The sequence below is a fragment of the Acinonyx jubatus genome, chromosome B1, assembly GCF_027475565.1.
Source record: "Acinonyx jubatus isolate Ajub_Pintada_27869175 chromosome B1, VMU_Ajub_asm_v1.0, whole genome shotgun sequence".
Lineage (NCBI taxonomy): Eukaryota > Metazoa > Chordata > Mammalia > Carnivora > Felidae > Acinonyx > Acinonyx jubatus.
Window position 1 is genome coordinate 97207446 of NC_069382.1, and position 11723 is coordinate 97219168.

Here is an 11723-nt window from a genome sequence, read left to right on the forward strand (position 1 = left end):
AGGTTTATGAAAGTAGTATCAAAATTATTACTATCTTTTCAGTTGAGGGGAAAAGCCTGACCCATCAAATCAGATCATGGAATTTATATATACATTCATTTACACACAAACATAATACTTATGCATACACACATGTATATATGGTAGGATTGAAACTTTCTAATACACATTATTAAATGTTATATAACATTATGTTACATATTAATTATATATGAGTAATATATTCAGCATTCTGTATTCTAAAGTCCTTCCTTACATATAACATGTGATCTCAGTTCATAAGATACTTACAAATAATCAACAAGTTGGGAAAAACACATACATAAATACTTCAGACACTGAACTTCTCTCAATTTCTCAAACAAGTCATTCTTTTTCCCATTAAGGGCCTTTGCATGTGATGCTCTCTACCTGGAAGTGTTTTAATATTTACTCTTCTTCTGCTTTAGGCTAAACCTTAGCTTCTCAGGGAGGTCCTTCCTGAACTTTCAACCTAAATTTTGCTTCTCTCTTTTGCCTCCTCTCATAGTACTATAATCTGTCTTTATGTAGTGCATATCAATTTGTTTGTCCATGGTGGTATACCTATTGGCTAGCACAGTGCTAACTCATCAAAGATGCTATTATATTTTCTTCCTTCTTCCTTCCTTCCTTCCTTCCTTCCTTCCTTCCTTCCTTCCTTCCTCCCTTCCTTCTTTCCTCCCTCCCTCCCTCCCTCCCTCCTTTCTTTCTTTCTTTCTTTCTTTCTTTCTTTCTTTCTTTCTTTCTTCATTCTTTCTTTCTTTCTCTATCCTCTTCCTTCCATCTATTGGAAGGATGAGTACATGAATCAATTAATTAATAAGAAAGAAAAAATATAAAGAATGAAGAACGGTGGGAATTCCTAAAATACAGCTATATAATAGCTTTCAACTTTTCTTTGAGACTGGGTCATGTACTGCCTGAAGAGCTGAGATGACCTGGGAGGCAGAATGACAAGATAAATAAAGGCAGTCAAGTGCACGTACAACTCCCATGATTATAATTTCTCTGCTGTAGACAGAGGTGATTCCATTGCTGTGTAAAGACTTCATTCTCATCTGAGACTTCTGCTTTGGGACTTTAGCACTCTTAGGGTTGTACCTACCTACCCACCTAAAGCCAGCATCCCTCAGTCACTGAGCTAGTATTAAAATGTGCAATGCTATTTAATATGATAAAATTTACCTTCACCTACTTTGGCAAATAAAATCTGGGATCTGGCCATCACCTGGCCTGGCTGTACCTTCCACATCTAATCTAAAACACTTCACTCTGCTGACAGAGCCTTACCCCTGTTTCTCATAATCCTGGTGCCACTCCAACTTCTCAGTAGCTTCACCAACAGTCCTTTGAGCTCCCCATTTATTTCCATTCTGTCAGCACCACCATTCCTCATCCTAACCAGCATGGATGCATGCGTGGATGCAACCCATGCAGCGGACACTTGTCTTTTGGTTTCATTTTTTCTTTCCTTTGGCTGCTAAGCCCCTTGGGCATGTTCCTATGGCCATTGTTATAAAAGCCAGATACTTTCTTTCCCAGGTTCTGGTGTAAAGAGTTTCCTAGCCTGTTCCATTCAAACACATCATGTAAAATTAAAAATTAGTGATGTAAAACGCGGTGAGAAAAGTTGACACCACAAAGAATCCATTCTGGCAAAGGCAGCGTGAACTGCGTCCCATTTCAATGGAGCCAGTGACTGAGTTTTCTACCGATAACAACCACTATCCAGTGCTGGTTCTCTCTGTGCAGTTACTTGTGTAGATCTGTGTTGTCACAGATGTTATCTGTGGAATATCTATGCTGAAGTGTGGGCCCTGAAAAGATAGCTGCATACCTCCCCTGTAGAACTTTGTAGGGTGACCCTAGTTGCTTTTCTCTTTTAACCAGCTTTTAAGCCTTACATTCTGGTCCACCTTTAAGAATTTCCTTTTCTGATTAAACTAGCCCAAACTGATTTCAACTAAGTACACTCCCTATAGAGGCATTCATCTGCTGGAATTTAAGAATACAAGATTTGTACTCTTCTGCTCAAATGCTGGCTCTACGACTTAGTAGCCATTGGACCTCGGACAAGTCGTTTCCCCTCTTTGTGCTTTGGTTTCTTCATCTGTCAGGTGAGGATAAAAGCTGTAGCTACCTCTGGAGGATTCTGTGAGGAGTGCTTGGCACACTATAAATATTATGTGAGTATTTTCTATCGTTCCAATTAGTAATCGCATTTGGTTGATCATATAAACTTCTTTCCCACCAGCAACTTTTTTATCGTGCCTTTATTTTAATGCAGTTACTTTCTTACTTGCCTGTCTTAGTATTTATTGTAGCACTTATTTGAGGCATATTTCTAATAACGTCACCCAGAAAACCCAAGTGTAAATCTGCATCACAAAATCAGTTCCCATTTGACTTTAAGGGACACTTATGAAGACCGGGCTGACTTGTTGCTGTGTCACATGAACACCCGTCTGGGTCCTGATGACCAGCTTTCACTGGTGACTGCTCAAAGCCTCTTCTGTTCCCTGAAATGACTATTTCAGAGCATCATCTACATGTCCATTCTTTTATTTTGAGATAACTTAGACCAACTGATATCAGCCACTCAAATTGCTTGAATGTGTGACGTTCATGCTTTGTCTCCACTTCCTTAATTAACCCTCTCTAGTATGTCTTGCGACTTCATTGTACTGAGATCATTCTCATTAAAGTCCCCAGAACTCTCCCAGTTGCCAGGCTCCAAGGATAATTTCAGGCCTTATCACACTGTAACTTGCTACATCATGTAACAGCATTACACACAGCATCCTTATAACTCCTTAACCCTTTGATTTTCATAATCACATGCTTTCCTGGTTATTTTCATATCTCTGTGCCTCTTGTGAACACTTCTTCCATTGTTCATGCTTGCATTTTTAAAAATATTTTTAAGATTATTTATTTATTTTGAGAGAGAGAGAGGGTGAGAGCAGGGGAGGGGCAGAGGGAGAGGGAGAGAGAGAATACCAAACAGGCTCCCCGCTGTCAGCATAGAGCACAATGTGGGGCCTGAACCCACTAACTGCAAGATCATGATCTGAGCCTAAACCGAGTCGGACTCGTAACTGACTGAGCCGCTCAGGCGCCCCTCATGCTTATATGTTTGATGTCCTCATGACTGAACACAAAGCACAGACTCCTTGACCAGTCTCCCAGTTTCAGTTACCACAAACACACTGATGTTCCCAAATTGATATCTTGAGCCCATACCTTCGCCTGAACTCCATCGTATATTCTGGGCATTGTGCACATGCACCTGCTTGAAAGCTTATGCATGGTTAGTTTTAGGGAACTGGGATAAGTACAGGGCTCTGTGCTCAGCAGAGACAGAGAATTTAAAGGTGATATGTGTGACGATTGAAGCAATGCTATGAATACCTTGAGCAGCAGAAAGTCAGAAGATTGAGAAATGTGAAAAAAGAATTGTCTGGTAATTGATAATCTAATCTCTTTGTAAAGAACTCTCCTACTTTAATGCCTTACTGTAAAGAAGCGTGCAACTTCGATGGTCAGGACTTGTGAATGTAAGAAAAATGATAGCGAGGATAAAATGATTACACAGCAATGTCTACTGCTGCCAGAAGAACATTGTTTAATGGTATTCAACATCAAGGGTTAAATTCTATTATTTCTGCTCGGCAGAAGATCTGATTTTCGCTCAGAGCCCCTCAGGAAGTTACTTCCTCTCCACCAAATGGAATATAATAGACTTCTCTGTCCCTGAAGTGTGACCCAGAATGTAAAAGGAACCAATTATATTAGCACATCAAAAGTCTGAGAGAAACAGCATTTCATGATACCTGAAATTAGGAATAGGCATTTTCCACAGCATTTTGGGTAGATACAGTTTCTTTAACAAATATAATTGGTACTTTTTTATTCAAAATCTGACAGCAGAATAAATGCGGTAAGGTAGCCTGAGCAATCACTGTTCTGATAGAAGAAAGTGACACCCAGGGCAAACCACACCAGAATGGGGACATTGTGTGTCACCGGAAGATGAGCAGCAGAACTTGCACAGAGATAGAAGGGGAAGAATTTTGACTAAAACAGAGATATTATGTCAGCCACTGATGATGCGCTTTACTAAATCTTAGTAAAGAAAAAAAAAATAGGGACATCTGGGGACACCTGAGTGGCTCAGTCGGTTAAGCATACAACTTTGGCTCAGGTCATGATCTCACGGTTTGTGAGTTTGAGCCCCACGTGGGGATCTGTGCTGACAGTTAGGAGCCTGGAGACCGCTTCAGAAGAATCTGTCTCCCTCTCTCTCTGTCACTCATACTCTGTCTCTCTGTCTCTCTGCCTCTCAAAAGTAAATAAACATAAAAAAAAAATAGGGATGTCTGAGTGGCTCAATTGGTTAAACATCAAACTCCTGAGTTCAGTTCAGGTCACAACCTCATGGTTCATGAGTTTGAGACCCACATGGAGTTCCATGCTGGCAATGCAGAGTCTGCTTGGGATTCTGCTTTCCTCTCTCCCTCTCTTTCTCTCTGCTCCCCACCTCCTCCTCGCCCACCGCCCCCCCCACTCATTTGAACTCTGTCACTCAAAATAAATAAATAAACTTAAAAAAATAGAATATGAAAATCACGCATCTAAGTTATACATTTTTCATATTGTTATGACTAACTTTCTATACAGTACATATTTCTCAATTCACAATCTGGGTCAAACATTAAAAGAGAAACTTTTATTGCTTTTGTAAAAATTAAGTTAAATGACCACTGCAGGGAATGAGATGTGGGCTAGGTAAGTCATTTCCTGAAAAATGCAGTGAAGTTTCACATACTCAGAGCAGACAAAGCCAGCCCAAGCAAGCAGGAAAATCTATTGTCTTCTGTGTTAGTTGATTTTTATCTGAAAGTTCATTTCTGTGTGCTTGACAACACCTGTGAGGATATTCATTGAATGAAATGGTACCCTCCCCTCAATGCTATTATTGTATTATAACTTATGTAAGTTTAAATGCTTTATGAATGTATTTTACACTAAATTTAAAATAACGATTTATAAATACACAATTTATATGCGAGATTTATTTACTCATTCTTTTTTTGTATTAATGTTATATTGAATTCTTACTAATTGCATACCCGATTTTTGGTGATGTGTATATATCAACAATTAGGACAGGCGTAGTGTCTGCTTTCTTGGAGTTTTTATTCCAGTTGAGTGGAGAGTAAAATAATATATGAGTCGAAATAAAAATCAATATATGTTGTAAAGCCAACAGTAGTGAGGAAAGATAATAGTAATTAGGCAAGTCTTCTCTGAGCAGACAAGAGTTGGGCCGAGACCTAATTAGGTAAGGGAGTGAGGTGTGAGAACATTGAAGAGAAGAGCACTATAGGCAGCAATAATGCCCTGTGCTGGAAAACACTGAATTCAGGGGACAAGAAGGTTATGTGGGAGAAATTGTGGGAAAGACGGGTGTCATCAAGAACGGCTGCCAGATTTGACTTGAACTATTGGATAAATGAAGGTCTTAACTACAGAGATGGAGCAAAGTTGCAGAGGGCAAAGCTCTGGGTTAAATTAAAGTTCAGTCAGGGAAACAGATACCATTCTATGACTTATAAGAAAGCAGCAGATTTAATACAGGGAATTAGAAGATAACAAAACCACAGGAGGGGCCCAGGAAGCAAAGATCTAGCAGCAAAGAGCTCCAAGACATCAGGGAGTGCAGAAATGACAGCAAATTGCCATTAATGATTTCTATTTCCCGGAGCACCAAAATGAGTGATGCAGAAGGAGATATCTCAACACTCCCTCTATGAAAACCTCACTTCTACTATCTGCCAAAGCCTATATGGATCTTTATTTTTCTGCCTGAACAACATTGACTTTGGATCAATTGTCCCATATCAGGATATGTGTTCGTTACTCCAGTCAAGAAACCACATCTGGTACCATGGCCGTAATAGAGTCATCAACTGATTGTATTTACGATAATCCCTGTCATTTTTCAAGGCATATTTAAGCATAACAGATAGGTGAGTTAAACGAAAACCTACCATGAAAGATGTCTTTCAGGTGTTTCATGGTGGCCTTCAATTCTGTCATTCTTCCAGGGATGTAGTACTGGTTTCAGTTTTCCACTTTATGAAAACGTAAATTAATGGTGGAGGGAAATTAGTTCCAGGAACTTCCATTTGGTCCTTCCTAATATAATAGATGTTAATTCAAGGGGCAATTTAGCTAAAGAAGGAATTCTGCGAATTTCCAAATAGGGAGAAAAACTCATGGATAAATCCACAAACATGCTGCATGCGCTCTAACATAGACTCCGTCCAAAACTCCAATTATCGCCAAACTGCCACAATCCCCTCTGATTCATGGGTCACAGTGATGTTTTAGATCTCTAAAAATTTTTATTTCAAACACAGCATTCATTAATTCTTCAAAATCTTGAATATTTTTTTCCCTAGACCGCAGTCACCCTTTTAAATGGCCACAAGAACATTGTGGGAGAAATGGAAGATTTAGAGAGTAAGTGCTTGGCAATGTCTCTAGTACTTGTTCTAGCAGATCCATCATCCACTTCTTTCATGGGATATGGGACAGAAAATTTTCTCAAGCCTGAAATTGAGAGAGAATTCATGACTGTCCATTACGGTGATCCAATCAAGTGAATCAGTGATTCACCAAACAAGAAACTATTTTCCGACTACATAAATTAAGGAAGAATTTAGTAGTATGCTCATCTATTTCTGTTCCACAAACCCCATGATCAATTCAGGATGGCCGGATATTGCTGCTCGCCCAGCTTCCTCACTCTGCCTCCAGCCCTGCTTCCCATTACACCTGTCACGCTTACTGTGTCATCAGGATTTGAGCACAAGCACATGGTTTCTGTCCCTCCAGCATCTTGCCTTTCATATGAATATCAGCAAACTATCTTCATGGCAACATTTCTCACTTCTCTTCCTGCTTTCTGAGTATAGTCCCAGAGGTTTTTTAAGAATGCCCCTTCGCCATGGGGTGCCTGCGCGGCTCAGTTGGTTAAGTGTCCGACTGTTGATTACCGCTCAGATCTTGATCTTCCAGTTACAGGATCAAACCCCAGGCTGAGCTCTGTGCTGACAGTGAAGAGCCTGCTTGGGATCCTCTCTCTTACTCACTCTCTGCCCCTCCCCTGTGCTCTTTCTCTCAAAATAAGTAAACTTAAAAAATAATAGGTCAAAACATAAAGAAAAAAGAAGAATGTCCCTCCACCAATATTCTTACTGCTGTGGTCAAGTGAATTGTCCTTTGGTCCCTCCAAAGGGAAATAGTTGGGTGAGCAGTTCACCATCATTGATCTGTGTAAACATTCCTATCACTCTAATTCTTTGGATTCCTTGCTCTAAAAGACACCACAGGATTTCTGGTATCTCACTTTTTTCTAATGAAGATCACTATGGTGTCCAGGTTTTGGTTAACCAACTAAGCAAACTATTATTGCCATTCCTAGATGGTTGAACTAACATGGAATTCTGAATGTGTGGCAAATGTTCCCATGTTGATAAACATGGCTACTTTTAATGTTATATTCTTCCTCCTTATTCTCACACCCTTCAAACCCATTCTAATTTATATTTTCTAGATTTCTGCTGATATACATTTGTAAAATTTTGCAATTCTTTTGATGTGTACGTTATCTTGACCTACATAGGATCTCATTCACTTTATTAGTTTCTAAGTCTTTAAATAAAAATGCTAATATATGTGGGATTTATAAAGAATGGCTATCCCCTTATAAGATAACTGTATTAAGTAAGGACATTGGAAGTATTTGAGCAATGAGAGTATAACCTTAGACGGGGAAGAAGGTGGTGACTCTAACTGCAAATGAATTTGAAGTAGGTACTTAGGTTCATTGGCATTCACTCAAATCTGCCTCACTCCAATTCACAGTTCCCAAAATGAGACCTAAAGTTTCATATAAAATTACCAATAACACTGTGAATGAATTTGTGCTATAATTCAACAGTTCATAGTTGACTGATTGTTCTCCACAGAAGTATGTGGGAAGAAGGAGGGGATATTAATCATGGAGTCCCATTAGTTCTCTGAACCATGTCTTTGTCTAAGAATGTAGACCAAGCTTGTCATTTTCTCTCTGTTGCCCTTCAGTGTATTCAGAAGCAGTCAGTCCTTCCCAGATTTTTGTACTCATATTTTCATGATAATATTTTATAGCAATAACTACTTTATCATCCCGAGCAAGCCTGCTTCTGATAGAAACTTCATTCCATAAGAGGTAATTTACCTAATTAATTTGCTACTTCATACCATGGAAAAACAGTGTCTCTATTTCCACCAGTGATGAGAACATTACTGCTTTCATGTCTAACCAGAACAAGGAATCAATTAATTCTATCTTTGATGGTCTATTTCCTCACTGATTGAGAATTCAAGGTTGGACCAAAATATAAGAATTACTCTCACATTATGAACAAGAAGACATTCAAATATATGGAATGAGAAATTATTGAATGGCTGGAGACAAAAAGATCAGGGGAAGTCACCGCTCGCTTTAGGGAATCACTAAGCACAGACATCGTGAAAAGTGCTTGCATTTATCTTAGCAGCTTCTGGCAACAAAGTGAATAATTCACAAGAGAACGCAAGGAAGGTGCTGAGCAAAACCACATTTCCTTATAACTACCATAGAAGTAATTGCTTCTCCTTCTATACCATCACTTAAATTCCAGACAACTGCTTCTCATTAGCAGAATCTATATTGAAACTCTGGTAAAGGATTTTCAGAAATAAACTTCCAATTTCTCTAGGTTTTGATTTCTGTATTTAGAAGGGGGAGAAAAGAAATTAGTGAAAATGAATACTGATTAAAAAAAAAAACAAAGAAAACGAAGTTTGGAATACCAAGTAAGCATGGATGAGGTGATAAACTAGAAAGCTGGACATACACTCTGGAAATCAGGAGAAAGGTCCAGGATAATAATCCACAATTTCAAGTATAGAGTGTAGATACATTTTAAAGTCACTGTTGCTCTGGAATGAGAACCCTTTGAAGTGCGTGTAGATAGAGAATAGAGAGGGTTCCCTGACTATGCCTTAGGCCATTCCAATATTATACATGAGAGAAAGAGCATGGATTCGTTTATTCCACCCAGGAAACAGAGACCAATCAGGGTTTGATGAAAGAGGAAAACTAAGAAAGCATGGATCCCAAATTCAAGCAAGTAACATGTTTCAAGAAGTAAGAGGCCATTAATCATGTTAAAAAATGCAGCTAAGAGGTTGCATAAGATGAGGACTCTGAAATGACCATGAGTTTTAGAAAACTAGAGGTTCTTTTACGTAGACAAGAGCACTTTTGGTAGAATGGTGGGAGAATGAAGACCTTTTGTAAAGTTAACCTGGATTTAAAAAGTGATCACTAATCACTATACAAGACCCATATGTTAAGACCATATAATATGTGGATATCTTCCTCTTGTCATAAAAACGAACTATGGAACTAACAAAATAACAAATCCTGTAAATCCATTATCACTGTGACCAAATGCCTTAGAAATTAAATAAGACTTTCAATAATCCAGTTGGTGAATGATAGGGTCTTGGACTGTCCTGGTAGAGAAAAGTGGGCAAATCACGATATAGGGAGGCAAGGCACCTTAGTGAGTAAATCTGTTGACAATGATAATATATAAATCCTCCCGTTGGCTCAGTGTGAGGTACTAAAAAAAAAAACTTTAAATTATTTGTCATGGGAGAATTAGCGCAGATTCCCATGTTATCAATCCAATACCTTCTAACTGAATAATACACCCTACAGAAAATAGTATTTAGAGTCAAAAGTAAAGGAAAATAACTTTTGAGCCCTGCTATGTATTAGATTTATGCATATTTACTCCTCCAAAATCTTCTCTGATGTTAATCCCATTTGTCAAATGATGTAACTGAGGCTCTGAGAGATGATAATTTGTCCCCAGTCTAGTCAATGCTAGACCTGGGGTTCAAACGCAAGCCTAAGCCAACTCTTTCCACTTTGACTACTCTTGGTTTTAATTTTCTTTTATTATTAGGAAAATGGTGTATACATATATTATATATGTGATTAAATATATTTATTATATTAAAATATAGAAACATTCCCCCTACAACATGCTAGGCTTTATGACAGATAAGATTAAATGAGACAGCTATGGACCAGTATTTTATAAACCACAGACCTACAGAACATTAGAGACACAACAGGATTTACAGATAATTTTTTAAACATTTTTAAAATAAGGGCTTCGAATTACATATACCAATTTTTCAAAGGGGGAGATTTTAAAATCACAGTCAGATATAAAACAAACAAAAACAAGTATACTAGAATTATGATGACCTGGTGAATTTTAGGCAAATCCCACACTTACCCAGGAAAAATTTTGAAGATGTTCAACTACATATTTTCAACAGTCTCCCAGTTCTGTGAAGATTATAGAGATGAATAAAGCATCAGAAATGTAGAGCAAAAAGCTTGTAAGAGTGAAGGAGACTGAGAATTCCAGCTAATGATAGCAACAAAAGATTCCAGTGACACTCTGAACATAATATCATTGGTAAGCTAATAAAGTAAAATGTCTGCACTCAGTCTATTTAGAGAAAGAGCCTTATGCATTTTTAAAATAGAACTTGGGGAAGGAGTTCTGAAAAATCGATAGGCTTAGCAATCTGAAATGTCAAATTAAAACTTACTTTATAATTAATCGTACTGTGAAATCTATTGATCTGGTAGCCAAACAAATAAAATTTACAGATAAGGTAATATCACTATCTACCTTTTAATGGATTATTTTTTATTAAAATTCCAGATGTGTTATTTCAAACTGAGAACATAAGATTATAAAATAATGATCTGATTTCTATCATCTCAGAAATTTTAAATACCATGAATTAAATGTCAGATGCTTAAATTTTGCGATGAAATCAAAAGCTGTTTTGTTTCTTGTTCTGCTAAAATCAGTATTATTTTTGTTCAGAACATATTAAGTATATCAAATAAAAGAATATTTATGTAAAAAGACTGCATAAATTTAAAATCAATATTTGATTTACTTATACAAATTTTCTATGTCACCTCTCCCTCCCACCTTATCTTAAATCTTACATCCATTTTTCTATTTACTTAGAAAATGTTTGGTCTAGAACAGAATGACAATAAAGATGGACCAGCAAGCTAATGTCACAAAACCTGTTTGTGACTTTAAAACTTTGATATTATGCTCTATGCCTAAGTGTCAATGGTTCCTTAATAAAATAGAAAAAAAATAGAAAGTTATGAAAAAAATATCTTAGTTTTAAACCATATGTCTCCAATAAAACACTTGCATAATTAGAAACACAGCTACATTTCAGTGAAGTTAAAACTAGACATAATCAGGAACAGAGCAATTAAATTATAACCGAGTAAGGGGCCCATCTATACCGTAACATAGGTGGTAGCAGTACATTAGAAATATTGGTAACAAGGGGCACCTGGGTGGCTCAGTCGGTTGGGCAGCTGACTTTGGCTCAGGTCACGATCTCGTGGTTGGTGAATTCGAGCCCTGCATCCTGTTGGCTGCTGTCAGCCAGTCAGCGTCCAGCCCACTTCGGATCCTCTCTCCCCCTTTCTCTCTGCCTCTCCCCTGCTTGTGTGTGTGCTCTCTCTCTGCCTTAAAAAT